This window comes from Notolepis coatsorum (genome assembly GCF_963971535.1).
Source record: "Notolepis coatsorum genome assembly, chromosome: 19".
Classification (NCBI taxonomy): domain Eukaryota; kingdom Metazoa; phylum Chordata; class Actinopteri; order Aulopiformes; family Paralepididae; genus Notolepis; species Notolepis coatsorum.
Genome location: NC_140183.1, coordinates 24,671,579 through 24,690,339, shown reverse-complemented (window position 1 = coordinate 24,690,339; position 18,761 = coordinate 24,671,579). Strand labels below are relative to the sequence as shown.

At 48.1% G+C, this 18,761-nt stretch overlaps 1 pseudogene across 1 annotated transcript in view; it reads left to right on the top strand.

Annotated features, from left to right (window-relative positions):
- The window catches only part of LOC311246423 (zinc finger protein 516-like), a 91,468-nt pseudogene that overhangs the window by 71,343 nt on the left and 1,364 nt on the right, over positions 1–18,761 (top strand). The window lies entirely within an intron of this gene.

Here is an 18,761-nt window from a genome sequence, read left to right as displayed (position 1 = left end):
AAAGAGTCTCACACACACACACACACAGAGTCACACACACAGAGTCTCACACACACAGTCAAATGCACATACACAGAGTCACACACACAGTCACATGCACACACACACACAGATTCACACACACACACACACACACAGATTAGCACACACACAGATGCACATGCACACACATATATGCACATACACACACACACAGATTCACATGCACACACGTACATATGCACACAGACACTTGTGTGCAGACTGTGCACACACACACACACACACACACACACACACACACACACAAACGGTGAGGGCATGCTCATTTTCCCAGTCCTCTTAGTGAGCTAACCTGCTCTCTTCATTAGTCTGCTGTGAGGACTTATCTCTGTGTAGTCGTTGTCCTTGCTGTAATTGCCCTCTCAGCATGTCAACCCCCCACCCACTAACACAGCCGCCACCACCACCAGCTCCACACACCCAGCCAGCTACCCACCCACTCGTCCACCCACCCACCCACCCACCCTGCCAGCCAGCCAGCCAGCTAGCCTGGTGTCAGCCCCCTCGTGACAGGCCTGGCGAGGCGCTGGTGTGGGGGGTCTCTCCTGAGACCTGCTGATCACCTCCGGAGGGCTGGAGGTACAGAGATGCTTGGCCTAGTTAGATCAGGAGGAACTCCCAACACCACCCTACTGTCTATAACACCACCCTACTGTCTGTCTACAACACCACCCTACTGTCTGTCTACAACACCACCCTACTGCCTACAACACCACGCTACTGTCTACAACACCACCCTACTGTCTACAACACCACCCTACTGTCTACAACACCACCCTGCTGTCTACAACACCACCCTACTGTCTACAACACCACCCTACTGTCTACAACACCACCCTACTGTCTACAACACCACCCTGCTGTCTACAACACCACCCTACTGTCTGTCTACAACACCACCCTACTGTCTGTCTACAACACCACCCTACTGTCTGTCTACAACACCACCCTACTGTCTGTCTACAACACCACCCTGCTGTCTATAACACCACCCTACTGTCTGTCTACAACACCACCCTGCTGTCTATAACACCACCCTACTGTCTGTCTACAACACCACCCTGCTGTCTATAACACCACCCTACTGTCTGTCTACAACACCACCCTACTGTCTACAACACCACCCTGCTGTCTACAACACCACCCTACTGTCTGTCTACAACACCACCCTGCTGTCTATAACACCACCCTACTGTCTGTCTACAACACCACCCTACTGTCTACAACACCACCCTACTGTCTACAACACCACCCTGCTGTCTATAACACCACCCTACTGTCTGTCTACAACACCACCCTACTGTCTACAACACCACCCTGCTGTCTACAACACCACCCTACTGCCTACAACACCACCCTACTGTCTACTCTACAACACCACCCTGCTGTCTACAACACCACCCTACTGTCTGTCTACAACACCACCCTACTGTCTACAACACCACCCTACTGTCTACAACACCACCCTACTGTCTGTCTACAACACCACCCTACTGTCTACAACACCACCCTACTGTCTAAAACACCACCATACTGTCTGTCTACAACACCACCCTACTGTCTAAAACACCACCATACTGTCTGTCTACAACACCACCCTACTGTCTAAAACACCACCCTACTGTCTACAACACCACTCGACTGTCTACAACACCACCCTACTGTCTACAACACCACTCTACTGTCTACAACACCACCCACTCTACTGTCTACAACACCACTCTACTGTCTACAACACCACTCTACTGTCTACAACACCACCCACTCTACTGTCTACAACACCACTCTACTGTCTACAACACCACGCTACTGTCTACAACACCACCCTACTGTCTACAACACCACGCTACTGTCTACAACACCACTCTACTGTCTACAACACCACTCTACTGTCTACAACACCACGCTACTGTCTACAACACCACCCTACTTAGTGTCTACAACACCACGCTACTGTCTACAACACCACTCTACTGTCTACAACACCACCCTGCTGCCTACAACACCACCTTACTGTCTACAACATCACTCTACTGTCTACAACACCACCCTACTGTCTACAACACCACTCTACTGTCTACAACACCACCCTACTGTCTACAACACCACCCTACTGTCTACAACACCACCCTACTGTCTGTCTACAACACCACTCTGTCTACAACACCACCCTACTGTCTACAACACCACACTACTGTCTGTCTACAACACCACTCTGTCTACAACACCACCCTACTGTCTACAACACCACCCTACTGTCTGTCTACAACACCACTCTGTCTACAACACCACCCTACTGTCTACAACACCACTCTACTGTCTACAACACCACCCTGCTGCCTACAACACCACCCTACTGTCTACAACACCACCCTACTGTCTACAACACCACTCTACTGTCTACAACACCACCCTACTGTCTACAACACCACCCTACTGTCTACAACACCACCCTACTGTCTACAACACCACTCTGTCTACAACACCACCCTACTGTCTACAACACCACCCTGCTGTCTACACCACTCTACTGTCTACAACACCACCCTACTGTCTACAACACCACTCTACTGTCTACAACACCACCCTACTGTCTACAACACCACCCTACTGTCTACAACACCACCCTACTGTCTACAACACCACTCTACTGTCTACAACACCACCCTACTGTCTACAACACCACCCTACTGTCTACAACACCACCCTACTGTCTACAACACCACCCTACTGTCTACAACACCACCCTACTGTCTACACCACTCTACTGCCTACAACACCACCCTACTGTCTACAACACCACCCTACTGTCTACAACACCACCCTACTGTCTACAACACCACCCTACTGTCTACAACACCACCCTACTGTCTACAACACCACTCTACTGTCTCCAACACCACCCTACTGTCTACAACACCACCCTACTGTCTACAACACCACCCTACTGTCTACAACACCACCCTACTGTTGAACACCACCCTACTGTCTACAACACCACCCTACTGTCTACAACACCACCCTACTGTCTACAACACCACTCTACTGTCTACAACACCACCCTACTGTCTACAACACCACCCTACTGTCTACAACACCACCCTACTGTCTACACCACTCTACTGTCTACAACACCACCCTACTGTCTACAACACCACCCTACTGTCTACAACACCACCCTACTGTCTACACCACTCTACTGTCTACAACACCACCCTACTGTCTACAACACCACCCTACTGTCTACACCACTCTACTGTCTACAACACCACCCTACTGCCTACAACACCACCCTACTGTCTACAACACCACCCTACTGTCTACACCACTCTACTGTCTACAACACCACCCTACTGTCTACAATACCACCCTACTGTCTGTCTACAACACCACCCTGCTATCTACAACACCACCCTACTGTCTACAACACCACCCTACTGCCTACACCACCCTACTGTCTACAACACCACCCTACTGTCTACAACACCACCCTACTGCCTACAACACCACCCTACACCACCACCCTACTGTCTACAACACAACCCTACTGTCTACAACACCACCCTACTGCCTACACCACCCTACTGTCTACAACACCACCCTACTGTCTACAACACCACCCTACTGCCTACAACACCACCCGACACCACCACCCTACTGTCTACAACACCACCCTACTGCCTACAACACCACCCTACAACACCACCCTACTGTCTACAACACAACCCTACTGTCTACAACACCACCCTGCTGCCTACAACACAACCCTACTGTCTACAACACCACCCTGCTGCCTACAACACCACCCTACTGTCTACAACACCACCCTAATGTCTACAATACCACCCTACTGTCTACAACACCACCCTACTGTCTACAACACCACCCTAATGTCTACAACACCACCCTACTGCCTACAACACCACCCTGCTGCCTACAACACCACCCTACTGCCTACAACACCACCCTGCTGCCTACAACACCACCCTACTGTCTACAACACCACCCTACTGTCTACAACACCACCCTGCTGTCTACAACACCACCCTACTGCCTACAACACCACCCTACTGCCTACAACACCACTCTACTGCCTACAACACCACCCTACTGTCTACAACACCACCCTACTGTCTACAAGACCACTCTACTGCCTACAACACCACCCTACTGTCTACAACACCACCCTACTGTCTACAACACCACCCTAATGTCTACAACACCACCCTACTGTCTACAACACCACTCTACTGTCTACAACACCACCCTAACCCTGCTGAATAAAACACAAACCTGCCTTCTATTTTAATGTAAACAGTACCTGCCTACTACATTAATATACACAGTACCTGCCTACAGTACTATATTAATATACACAGTACCTGCCTACTACATTAATATACACAGTACCTGCCTACTACATTAATATACACAGTACCTGCCTACTACATTAATATACACAGTACCTGCCTACTACATTAATATACACAGTACCTGCCTACTATATTAATATATACAGTACTACCTACTATATTAATGTACACAATACCTAGTACCTACTATATTAATATACACAGTACCTGCCTACTATATTACCAGAGAGAATGACAGATATTCCTTCAGCGAGTTTTACTTTAAAATGTGTGTAACGTGTGTCTACACTACAGTATATTTAAGTATACCATTTATCTTTTCAGGTGTACTGTATACGACCAGGCATTCAATAAATCAGCCTTTGTGTGAAACATTCTGCCAGTAAATGTATGGATAATTATTCTGTTTGTCATCAACATATGAAATCAAACTTTTCATCACATAACAAAGTGGAAAATTATAATCTGTATTAATAAGTCTTATCCGGTTGTCTGTGTGACACAAACGTTACATCATATATGATGTTATTTTATTTTGTCCCACTTTTTCTTGTTTTTCAAAATCACACATCATACCACATACATGTCACAGAACTCACAGATTTGAATGAATCCCTTTAACAATACAATTTGATTGAATTCCATCCACGCCAACAGATAGGTTAACCCACATTCACAACAGAAGGAAAAAAACAGGCTTTTTCAACTGCTGGTTTCTAACAAGTTGCATGGCGCCACCTACTGTCCGACATGCAGATGACAACTCATGGAGGCAGAAGTGAACTTGGAAGAGAAACAAATGAGCAGTTTAAGGCTTTATTCACTGTTATGTAGCATATAAAAGTAAACACTAATCAAAGCTGCTGGGGGGGGGGGCTCCTCGAGGTCGGCAGGCCAGGCTTTTGAAATGACCATAAAAGTGAACCCTAATGTGGAATTTAACCGTATCGGACATGGGACTATCAGATCAGCATACCAGTATAATTCTGACCTCCGTTTGTTTGTGCTGAATAAACAGAATAAATGAATAAACGGTTTCCTCTTCACAGAATGTGTTAACCCTCTCTCTCTCTCTCTCTCTCTCTCAATGCACTGGATGGGGTTTTCCGCGGGCTAATCGATGTGTCAGCGCTTTCACGGGCGGCTGCAGGGGCACAAGACCTGCGCCTCGGTCTGAGCTCTCACCCGGTGGCATGAGGGATACTTCAGTGGAGGAGAGGGAGGAAGGAGAGGGGGGAGAGGGAGAGGGAGGAGAGGGAGGAAGGAGAGGGAGGAGAGGGAGGAGAGGAGAGGGAGGAGAGGGAGGAAGGAGAGGGAGGAGAGGGAGGAAGGAGAGGGAGGAGAGGGAGGAAGGAGAGGGAGGAGAGGAATGAGAGGGAGGAGAGGAAGGAGGGAGGAGAGGAGAGGGAGAGGGAGGAGAGGAAGGAGAGGGAGAGGGATGAGAGGAAGGAGAGGAAGGAGGAAGAAGAGAAAGGAGGAAGGAGAGGAAAGAGAGGAAGGAGGAAGGAGAGGAAGGAGGAAGAAGAGGAAGGAGAGGAAGGGGGAAGGAGAGGAAGGAGAGGAAGGAGAGGAAGAACAGGAAGGAGAGGAAGGAGGAAAGAGAGGAAGGAGAGGAAAGAGAGGAAGGAGAGGAAGAACAGGAAGGAGAGGAAGGAGAGGAAAGAGGAAGGAGGGGAAGGAGAGGAAAGAGGAAGGAGGGGAATGAGAGGAAAGAGAGGAATGAGAGGAAAGAGAGGGAGGAGAGGAAGGAGAAGAAGGAGAGGAAGGAGAGGAAGGAGGAAGGAGGGGAAGGAGGAAGGAGAGGAAAGAGAGGGAGGAGAGGAAGGAGAGGAAGGAGAGGAAGGAGAAGAAGGAGAGGAAGGAGGAAGGAGAGGAAGGAGGGGAATGAGGAAGGATAGGAGAGGAAGGAGGGGAAGGATAGGAAGGAGGAAGGAGAGGAAGGAGAGGAAGGATGGGAAGAGGAAGGAGAGGAAGAGGAAGGAGAGGAAGGAGAAGAAGGAGGAAGAACAAGGAGGAAGGAGAGGAAGGATAAGGAGAGGGAGGAGAGGAAGGAGAGGAAGGAGAGGGAGGAGGAAGGAAAGGAAGATGAAGGAGAAGAAGGAGGAAGAACAAGGAGGAAGGAGAGGAAGGAGAAGAAGGAGAGGGAGGAGAGGAAGGAGAGGAAGAGGAAGGAGAGGAAGGAGAGGAAAGAGGAAGGAGAGGAAGGAGAGGAAGAGGAAGGAGAAGAAGGAGAGGGAGGAGAGGAAGGAGAGGAAGGAGAAGAAGGAGAGGAAGAAGAGGGAGAAGAGGAAGGAGAAGAAGGAGAGGAAGGATAGGGAGGAGAGGAAGTCAAGTCAAGTCAAGTCAAGAGTTTTAATTGTCACGGCATACAAGTATACAATGAAATGCGGGTGGTCTTGCCCGCAACAATGTGCAATACAGTGGTACAACATATAATAGAATCCAATAAAAAAAAAAGAGAGGAAGGAGAGGAAGAAGAGGGAGGAGAGGAAGGAAGAAGGAGAGGAAGGAGAGGAAGGAAAAAGGAGAGGAAGGAGGAAGGAGAGGAAGAAGAGGAAGGAGAGGAAGGAGGAAGGAGAGGAAGGAAAGGAAGGAGAGGAAGGAGAGGAAGAAGAGGAAGGAGGAAGGAGAGGAAGGAGGAAGGAAAGGAAGGAGGAAGGAGAGGAAGAACAGGGAGGACATGAAGCGCGTGGCTGATGGTGGTCTTCTTCTTCTGCTTCTTCTTCAGGTCCTCCTCTCCTGAGGGGCCGGGCTTCTCAGAGACCACCAACACCCCCCCCTCCCTCCCTCCCTCCCTCCCGATGGTAAATGGACTGCAGTGCTTCACGACTCCTTCCTCACATGCGAGGTGCCAACCTGGTCATCAGGAGCCGTTAGGGGTTAAGTGTCTCGCTCAAGAACGGGCCGGCGGGAGGAGGAGCCGGAATCTAATCAGAAACCTTCCGATTACCAGACGACTGCCGCCCTCTCCCCCAAATCCACCTCCCTCACCCCTGCCAGGGGATCCAGAGCACAGTGGCGGCAGCTCTGGAGAGACGATGACATCTTAGTGGCAAAGCCACAGAGCTTTGTTCTAATCCGTTACTCCCAAGGTCCTGCCAACGCGCCCGGGCACAACACTGACACACAGCTACAACTACATGCTAAATGGACTGCAGTTCAATAGAGCTTGTATCCAAAGCGCTTTACAACTTATGCCTCACATTCACCCATTCACTCACACGCCAACGGCAGAGGCAACGGGACGAGCCCGGAATCGAACCGTCTGATTACCAGACGACCGCTCTATACCCTTCTTCTGAGCCACTGTCGCCCCGTACATGATGCGTGTAATGAATGTGTATTCTGCTGCACATTACACACACAAATAGTACCTACCTATACACATACAGGCACACACACACACATGCACACGCACGCATGACCACACACACACACACACATCTCATTGCACTTGTGCGTTCCTGGCTGCATCCATCCGCCAGCAGCGGCAGCAGCCAGCCCTGGGAGCTCTTCCGTGGGGTGTTTTACGCGTCTCCTGGGGCGTGGAGACAGTGAGATGTTGCTACGGTACACAGAGGAACCCTGTCAAGGACACCGGCGACATCACTCACCACACCATTATTTGCTCATATTTAAGGATGGGCGTCGGCGCGGCTACCTGGGGGGGGGGGGGGGGGGCGATAGATACGCGCGCTGGGGCCGAGCTCGCCCCCCCCGCTGCCGGGGAGGGAGCGCTGATTTCAGAGTCCGAGGGGTGTGCTGAGAGACAGAGAGCTTAGAGGAGATGGGCGGAGGAGGGGCGGGAACTGACGGAGGGCTTTACGTGTCAGGGCCGGTGATATCGGCGTTTTATGGAGGAATATTTTTCCCCCGTTGTCAGAGCGGGATAAGGGATGAGAGGATGGTCCCACTGTGGCTGCTCTGTTTATGGTTGACTAGCAATCAGCCACCCATTCAGGACCCACAACGCCTCATCCATCCACGTCAGCAATTAATCAATTAAACAGGCGGGGGGAGGGCGGGCGGGGCCGGGGCGGGCTAGGTGTGTTCCTACCATAGGCTGTTATGGTTGATATAATTTCATTGCTAATGCCGCCCATCCATCATGAGTTATTATCTGTTTTGCATAGACAATGGTCAATATCACTTCATAAATCTGGATGCTGGGGATGTGATGATACTCGGCCTGAGGGCTAATGAATGGCGCGCTGCAGCGCAGTGCTTCTCCAGCGCTGTCGTGTTGGGGACCCCCAATCTGAGGCCCCGTTTTTACAAGACTTATAAGACTCTGGGACATCCATCTGAGAAGATATTTGTTGGGATTCCCATTAGGAACGTCTGACCCCTGAACACAAAGTGTGTCTGACTCACAACCACCAAAACCTGCACGGACTATAACATATCATGCCAGTTAGGGTTCAGGCCCTCACCTGCATTGTTTACTTTTACATTATATTCAGATTTCTTTTTTATTGTTTTATTGATACAGACCCTTATCTGCACCCGTTTTATATTCGGGTCTAATTGTATTGCCTATATTCATGTCTTTGTACTATTGCCCTGCCCATACCTGTACCTCCCCTCCCCCCTCCCCCATGCTGCTATGATGCCTGCATTTCACCAAAGGGATCAATAAAGGAATATCTTATCTTATCTTGTTAGGTATGATTAGGTCCAGAATGCTATAGCTGTCTGTACTGTAGTAGGAGACAACAGTGGGGAGTGAAACCTATGATCAGTCACGCTAACGGAGCGTGAATACACGATGTTGCCGTGATTTACAGTCCCGAAAGGACCCAGAGGACGAGACAAGCTATCAGATAGCATGGTTTATACGGCTTCCTTTCATACCTTTACTTCAACTCCTAAGACACTGAGGTCACCCTCATTTACAGTGACGAGGAGCTTACAAAACAAAGACACAGTTCATCAAGAAATGCATACATATAGGCACAACAAATAAGAATAAACAATAAACAATCGGCTAAGACAAATCGACACACAGTGGTCGAAGATCGTACTTTAAAAAATGCAGCAAAAGAAGGAAGAACCTTCAGCTTCAGAGTCAGTTGGAGAACATTCCAGGTGTTCCATCAAAGCAAAAAGCAGTTTTCCCAGTTCAGAGCAAACTCCAGGAACCTTAACACTTTCCGTGCCGGAGCTCGGTGCCCCGGAATCTCCTTGAATGCCGCCACCCACTTCAATGTTAGCGTTAAAAACGCCTAATCTATGTTTTAAATTATGGCTATGTGTCTAATCTGCCCGTCGCTTATCAATGACTCGTTTGCAGTCAACATTGTCGAAACGGATTGTTTTTTTATCGGTTCATTTTCGTTTTATAGCATTTTGAAAAGCCCTCGTTTTCAAGGAAAATATAAAGATTCCGTGATAAAAGACATTTACTGGAATATTCTAGAATACACAAAAACTGTCATTTTTCAGCCTATTTATGAATAGTTTTCAAATAAACGCTAGATTATCGATTATGTGTACGTATGCACGCTATAGAGGCGATCTGAAAAATCTATTCTCTTATTTCCTCATCAGCGATTACAGCCAAGCAGCCACATCACACATAGGGCAAACGCTGAAATCTCTGTGAAAGCAGGTCTGATTATCCTAAGACTGGTAAAATAGATTCCTTACCTGAGATCAGATGTTATCCAAAAAGATTATTCCAATTCCTGATCGCCATTCCAAATATAGATCACGCTTATTGATTGATTATTGGCTGCTGTAAATATATATTCCAGGCTGATTTCCGTCTCGCGATCAGATCCCTCTTGATCAGACGTCTCGCCAGCACAATGGAGCCAGTTGGCTCCACCTCTACAGATCTACAGATCCCAGGTCAGTCTAATGGACTGACCTGAGGCTGCAGTTACACAGGGATAGACGATAGGGGGCGCTTTTTTCCCACCCGAGCTCCTGGGGGAGCTGCTGTACCAACGGGAGACTCGGTTGATGAAATATGAATTCAGATTGCTAATAAAAAAATAAAACTATAATCATCGGCACTCAATGGGGGGGCTAATAAAACGACATATGACGTCGCTGGCACTCAAAGTGTTAAGAACCAGCCAGTCATTTGAATGTGTAGAATAGGTTCCAATACCGGACTTTCACTAAGACAGACTATTATGAAGGACTGTGCGTGTGTGTGTGTGTGTGTGTGTGTGTGTGTGTGTGTGTGTGTGTGTGTGTGTGTGTGTGTGTGTGTGTGTGTGTGTGTGTGTGTGTGTGTGTGTGTGTGTGTGTGTGTGTGTGTGTGTTGAATAAAGGCAGCAGCACTACCCCTTGGCGTGGTGCACCAGTTGAAATTGCTGCGCTCAAAGTTCAAATGATTTCCGACTTTCCAAAGTGCTACCAATGAGAATTCGGCTGTTTGTGATGTCAGCTCAATGAACTTCCAAACTAGAGTGGATCAAGTAAAGAGATGGTAGAAAAAGTTATCCTTTCTTTGTTTTGTAGTTTAACCACCACATAAAAACTGACCACCATCTTTGTTTGAGTTTAACCACCACATAAAAACTGACTACCATCTTTGTTTTGTAGTTTAACCACCACATAAAAACTGACCACCATCTTTGTTTTGTAGTATAACCACCACATAAAAACTGACCACCATCTTTGTTTTGTAGTTTAACCACCACATAAAAACTGACTACCATCTTTGTTTTGTAGTTTAACCACCACATAAAAACTGACCACCATCTTTGTTTTGTAGTTTAACCACCACATAAAAACTGACCACCATCTTTGTTTTGGAGTTTAACCACCACACAAAAAAAATGACTACCATCTTTGTTTTGGAGTTTAACCACTATACAAACTGACAACTATCTTTGTTTTGGAGTTTAACCACCACCTACAAACTGACTACCATCTTTGTTTTGGTTGGAGTTTAACCACCACATAAAAACTGACCACCATCTTTGTTTTGTAGTTTAACCACCACATAAAAACTGACCACCATCTTTGTTTTGGAGTTTAACCACCACATAAAAACTGACTACCATCTTTGTTTTGGAGTTTAACCACCACATAAAAACTGACCACCATCTTTGTTTTGGAGTTTAACCACTATACAAACTGACCACTATCTTTGTTTTGGAGTTTAACCACCACCTACAAACTGACTACCATCTTTGTTTTGGTTGGAGTTTACCACCACATAAAAACTGACCACCATCTTTGTTTTGGAGTTTAACCACCACATAAAAACTGACCACCATCTTTGTTTTGGAGTTTAACCACCACATAAAAACTGACCACCGTGACCATCTATGTTTTAGAGTTTAACCACCACATAAAAACTGACTACCATCTTTGTTTTGGAGTTTAACCACCACATAAAAACTGACTACCATCTTTGTTTTGGAGTTTATCCACTACATAAAACTGACCACTATCTTAGCAGGGTATGTTTTTGGTTTTGCTTTTACAAAGAGGCACAAAGCCTCTTTGGTGAACAACATTGCATGTTCATGGTGGTCTTTCATCACTGTCTAACCTAATAAGTATTACATGGCAAATAGTACTGCATGATAGCCTCCCTGCTAGCTTGTGCGCCTCCACGATGACAACTACATATCATAGCTGCGCCCTACCTCATGCTGAGCAAAGAGCAGAATTCTGATCACGTGTGAAAATGTGGATTTATAGGTTCTAGGATTGGATGTATTTGTTACAGGCAGCCCCAGGGTAAAGGCTGATGGTAATCAGGCAAGACAAACGTTTTGATGATGACAACTTGTTATTCATTGGTGAGTTGTAGCTAATGAGCTAACTGGCGTGTTAGTGGGCTATATGCTTTGAGAGAGAACCAGAGCTGAGGGTAAAAGAGAGAGAACTAGAGAGAGAGAGAGAGAGAGAGAGAGAGAGAGAGAGAGAGAGAGAGAGAGAGAGAGAGAGAGAGCAAGGACAAGGGCTGAGGGTAAGAAAGAGAGAGAACAAGGGCTGAGGGTAAGAGAGAGAGAGAGAGAGAGAGAGAGAGAGAGAGAGAGAGAGAGAGAGAGAGAGAGAGAGAGAGAGAGAGAGAGAGAGAGAGAGAGAGAGAGAGAAAACAAGGGCTGAGGGTAAGAGAGCTGACAATCTGACATACAAATAAAAAAGGTCTACATTAAACATTAATGACAGCGGTCACCATTTCAAAAGGGAGTTTATTTACTTTGTGACACAATAGCCAAACAAATGCACGTGCGCACAGCCGCACACACGCACAATAAAATAATGTTACGGTATTCATATAGCCATAAAATGATTAGGGCCTATTACATAAAGATATTTAAAAAATAAATAACTGTATTTATAAATTAACAAGTATGAGTCCTCGTCTGCACCTTCCCAAGTCCAAGTCCGAGTCATCAGTGTGCTCAAGTCCAAGTCGAGTCACGGGTCCTGAACTCCAGGACTGGAGTACTACAACGCTGGCCGGTGAGTCTGCCAGTCTGCCAGTGAGAGAGAAAGTGTGACAGTGAGCTACAAGCGTCTCAGATGTCTCCAGTCTCCTGTCTCTAGTCTCCTGTTTCCAGGATGGTATCAAACATCTAGGCGGCTGGTTTCTCCATGAAAATCAGCTCTACCTACAGGAAGTCAAGGTGCCAGAGGAGATTAACAGCAGCGGGACAGCTTTTCATCAGATCGCGTGTCACTGTACGCGCGTGTGTGCGTGTGTGTGTCTAGGTAGGTAGGTGTGTGTGTGTGTGTGTGTGCGTGCGTGCGTGTGTGTGGGTGTAAAGTAAAATAGGAAGAGTAAAGACGGGTTGTATGTGTGTGTTTGTGTGTGTGTGTGTGTGTGTGTGTGTGTGTGTGTGTGTGTGTGTGTGTGTGTGTGTGTGTGTGTGTGTGTGTGTGTGTGTGTGTGTGTGTGTGTGTAAAGTAAAGACGGGTTGTATGTGTGTGTTTGTGTGTGTGTGTGTGTGTGTGTGTGTGTGTGTGTGTGTGTGTGTGTGTGTGTGTGTGTGTGTGTGTGTGTGTGTGTGTAAAGTAAAGACGGGTTGAATGTGTGTCTGTGTGTCTGTGTGTGGGGGGGGGGGGGGGGCAGCATTGTGGAACCCCTTTAAAAGCCCCCCATGAATATTAAAGGCCCTCCTCAGCCGGCAGCACTGCCACAAGTTTTCAAACCAGCGTAATGTGTCTGTTTGTAGCGAGTGCAGCTCAGCGCGGATATCAATTAAATCAAGCCCTGTCAGTCTGATAGCCTCTGAATGGAGAAACGGAACATTCCCCTCCACACATCAGCCCAGCGCCGTGTCAAACATTCATCTCTCCAACCATCATCCCTCCTTCCCTCCCTTCCACTCAGCCCACTCGCTGAACTCACCATCTCTCCCCATGTCCTCTTTTTTTCGTCACTCTTTCCACACTCTCTTATCAACTCCCTCCTTCTCTCGCTCTCTTTAGATCTTTATCAACCCTCACTAGCATCGCCCTCTTCCCTCCTTTACCTCTCTCTCTCTCTCTCTCTCTCTCTCTCTCTCTCTCTCTCTCTCTGAGAGCACAAATTACTCTCCCCTCCACCTTTATCTCCTACTAAATCTTCCCTCTCTTCCACTTTGCTGAGCCGGGATATTTTATACCTCCATCAAATATGCATCCCATTAATTAAGTTAAATTACTCCCGACTGCCAAATATCCCTGGCCCCGATGGGTGTCAACACAGAAATGCATGGCGGTGAACCCCCAATGACACGGCCTCACACTTAAATATGAGTTACGGCCGGCCCCCCGCCCCCACCCCCCCCCCCCCGTCCGTCCGTCCGTCCCCCGTCCGTCCGTCCCAACATCACGGCACACTTCAGGCTGGAATTAAGCGCCGTTCTCTCCTTTCCCCGCCTGGCTTTTAATAAGTGCACAATAGATGACACACGCACTTTTGACGACTGATATTTTAATTACACGCCTTTTTCTCTCCACCCTCCCTCTTCATCTTTTAATTGCTGTTGTTAATCACTCATTAACTTTGCTCTGCTCCTTCCTCCACCCCCCCACACCACCCTTCTCCCCCAGCGCTCCGCTCCTAAATCTACCTGGCGACACCATTAGCTCAATACACAATGAATCACAGGGGTTCGTTAGCAGAGCGCTGCTGCTGCTGCTGCTGCTGCTGCTGCTGCTGTGGCTTAGTGTCGAGTCGGTTTCCTATCCTTTCATGTGGCACCAAAGCAGGTTCTCGGTTAGATTCCGGGCAGCGTGTGTCAAAGAAGTGCCCTTGAGCAAGACACTTGACCCCCCTGACTGCTCCCCCATGAGCAGGTCGGCACCTCGCACGGTCGCCTCCGCCTTCGGGTCACGTGTGAATGTGTGAGTGAACGGGCGAATGTGAGGCGTACGCTGTGAAGCGTTTTTGTTATATAACTGCAGAGTGATACAGCAGAGTGACCAGAGTGATACAGCAGAGTGACCAGAGTGATACAGCAGAGTGACCAGAGTGATACAGCTGAGTGACCAGAGTGATACAGCAGAGTGACCAGAGTGATACAGACCAGAGTGATACAGACCAGAGTGATACAGACCAGAGTGATACAGACCAGAGTGATACAGCTGAGTGACCAGAGTGATACAGCTGAGTGACCAGAGTGATACAGCTGAGTGACCAGAGTGATACAGCAGAGTGACCAGAGTGATACAGACCAGAGTGATACAGACCAGAGTGATACAGACCAGAGTGATACAGCTGAGTGACCAGAGTGATACAGACCAGAGTGACCAGAGTGATACAGACCAGAGTGATACAGCTGAGTGACCAGAGTGATACAGCTGAGTGACCAGAGTGATACAGCAGAGTGACCAGAGTGATACAGACCAGAGTGATACAGACCAGAGTGATACAGCTGAGTGACCAGAGTGATACAGACCAGAGTGACCAGAGTGATACAGCTGAGTGACCAGAGTGATACAGCTGAGTGACCAGAGTGATACAGCTGAGTGACCAGAGTGATACAGACCAGAGTGATACAGCAGAGTGACCAGAGTGATACAGCTGAGTGACCAGAGTGATACAGCTGAGTGACCAGAGTGATACAGCTGAGTGACCAGAGTGATACAGACCAGAGTGATACAGCAGAGTGACCAGAGTGATACAGCTGAGTGACCAGAGTGATACAGCAGAGTGACCAGAGTGATACAGCTGAGTGACCAGAGTGATACAGCAGAGTGACCAGAGTGATACAGCTGAGTGACCGGAGTGATACAGACCAGAGTGACCAGAGTGATACAGCTGAGTGACCGGAGTGATACAGACCAGAGTGACCAGAGTGATACAGCTGAGTGACCAGAGTGATACAGACCAGAGTGACCAGAGTGATACAGCTGAGTGACCAGAGTGATACAGACCAGAGTGACCAGAGTGATACAGCTGAGTGACCAGAGTGATACAGACCAGAGTGACCAGAGTGATACAGCTGAGTGACCAGAGTGATACAGACCAGAGTGACCAGAGTGATACAGACCAGAGTGACCAGAGTGATACAGCTGAGTGACCGGAGTGATACAGCTGAGTGACCAGAGTGATACAGACCAGAGTGATACAGCTGAGTGACCAGAGTGATACAGACCAGAGTGATACAGACCAGAGTGATACAGACCAGAGTGATACAGCTGAGTGACCAGAGTGATACAGCTGAGTGACCGGAGTGATACAGCTGAGTGACCAGAGTGATACAGACCAGAGTGATACAGCTGAGTGACCAGAGTGATACAGCTGAGTGACCAGAGTGATACAGCTGAGTGACCAGAGTGATACAGCAGAGTGACCAGAGTGATACAGCTGAGTGACCAGAGTGATATAGCTGAGTGACCAGAGTGATACAGCTGAGTGACCAGAGTGATACAGCTGAGTGACCAGAGTGATATAGCTGAGTGACCAGAGTGATACAGACCAGAGTGATACAGACCAGAGTGATACAGACCAGAGTGATACAGACCAGAGTGATACAGCTGAGTGACCGGAGTGATACAGACCAGAGTGATACAGAGTGATACAGCTGAGTGACCGGAGTGATACAGACCAGAGTGATACAGCTGAGTGACCAGAGTGATACAGACCAGAGTGATACAGCTGAGTGACCGTAGTGATACAGACCAGAGTGATACAGACCAGAGTGATACAGCTGAGTGACCGTAGTGATACAGACCAGAGTGATACAGAGTGATACAGCTGAGTGACCGGAGTGATACAGACCAGAGTGATACAGCTGAGTGACCAGAGTGATACAGACCAGAGTGATACAGCTGAGTGACCGTAGTGATACAGACCAGAGTGATACAGACCAGAGTGATACAGCTGAGTGACCGTAGTGATACAGACCAGAGTGATACAGAGTGATACAGCTGAGTGACCGGAGTGATACAGACCAGAGTGATACAGCTGAGTGACCGGAGTGATACAGACCAGAGTGATACAGCTGAGTGACCGGAGTGATACAGACCAGAGTGATACAGAGTGATACAGCAGAGTGACCGGAGTGATACAGACCAGAGTGATACAGAGTGATACAGCAGAGTGACCGGAGTGATACAGACCAGAGTGATACAGCTGAGTGACCGGAGTGATACAGACCAGAGTGATACAGCTGAGTGACCGGAGTGATACAGACCAGAGTGATACAGCTGTACCAGAAGCCTGTGTTAGTGACACACAGCGCAGCCTCTGTCTCTGACCCATCAAGGGCCTCTAGAGTGGAGTAAGATAATAGCACACGTCTATCTGCTGTGTTAGCTCCTACAGGCTAAACTACTGATCCACCGTTTAGCAGCTGGGCCCTTTGTTTGTTTTTGTTTGTTTGATTAAAGGAGGGGGGGGGGGGGGCTGTGATTACCAAGCCCCCATTCTAGGACTACTAAAGAGCCTGAAAGGGTCCACTGTTCCTGTGTTGGAGACCTAATAGGACTGATAGGCACTCATCTCTCTCTCTCTCTCTCTGGGGGCTTTCACACTAGCCATTCGGGGTCGAATCAGAGCGCGATCGCACCAAAAAAGGGTGTGATCGTCCCTGATGAGAACGCTCCCCCGCGTCCCCGGGGACGCTGATTCGCTCCAAACCTGGACCGCTGGAATAGGTGGTCTCGGGTGCGAACCAGCATCCCCGACGACGGAGCGGGGGGCGTGGTGTACAAGCTTGTACCAAAACACGGAAGAGGCTTGCTATATCAACTTGCTGACACACACAACGTCATTACTGTAATGCTTTCATGCTTGCGTGAATTTTGGGAAGATAAAAACATACAGCAACAACTGGACAATACCAACAAAAAAACGATATTTATGGGCAATTTGGCGAGTTCAGACCTCAACCAAACAAGCATGTTGAGCCTCAGTGGATGAAAACATGAAGCCACGTTACAAGCACAAGACTTCCCTGGCTCGCATTAGGCCTGGCAATTTTTTTTGCCATTGTGTCTATACATTGGTTTCTTGTTCGAATGCATTTATTTCTATAGACCAGTGACATGCAATATAATTGACGCAAGCAATGGGCTAACGTTAGCTGCTAAGTTATCCCATAAATAGGCTAAGCTAACTAGCGTTAGCCGCTAACCCAGGAAACGCTCAAAGCAGACTCCACGACACAAGTTCCATTCGTGAGAAAAGGGGGTGGGTTATATTGACAAGGCTCGACAACAGAGGCTCAAAGGTAACTTCATATTTATTGGTTATTAGTTTCTTTATATCGGGCATCCAGTTTCCATCGCCGTGTGTTCAACTCTTCCTGTGCCGACGGTTCGAGAGTGACATCATCGCCTACGGCAGCTTACACGCTCAAAATGCAAACCGTAAACAAAAACCGGAGCGAACCAGACTGCAGTGTGTACAAAAACCAGGGGGGGAGAGGGAGGGGGGGGGGAGTTCGCACTGGAGTTCGCACTCAGGACGGAGCGAGGACGGAGCGGAGCACCCGTTCCTAATGAGAAAGCCCCCTCTCTCTCTCTCTCTGTGCGAATTGGGATCAATCACTCATAACAACTGCTACGATAACAACTGCTACGATAACAACTGGTATGATAACAACTGGTACAGGCTAATGGCCATTCACAAGGAAATGTCATAAAGTGAGGATGTAATGAGATGATAATTTCAATCTCAACAAAATAAACAGTATAGCTGAGGATGTTCTATTGATACGGTCTAGTATTGATCCTATCTCTCTCATCCTCTCTCTCTCTCATACTGTCTAGTATCGATTCTATCTCTCTCACCCTTTCTCTCTCATCTGTGTGTGTGTGTGCGTGTGCGTGTGCGTGTGCGTGTGTGTGTGTGCGCGTGTGAGCGTGCGTGCGTGCGTGGTGAGTGTGTTTCCTTTGCAAAAGAAAGCATTAATTTTACAAACATCAGCCCAAGGC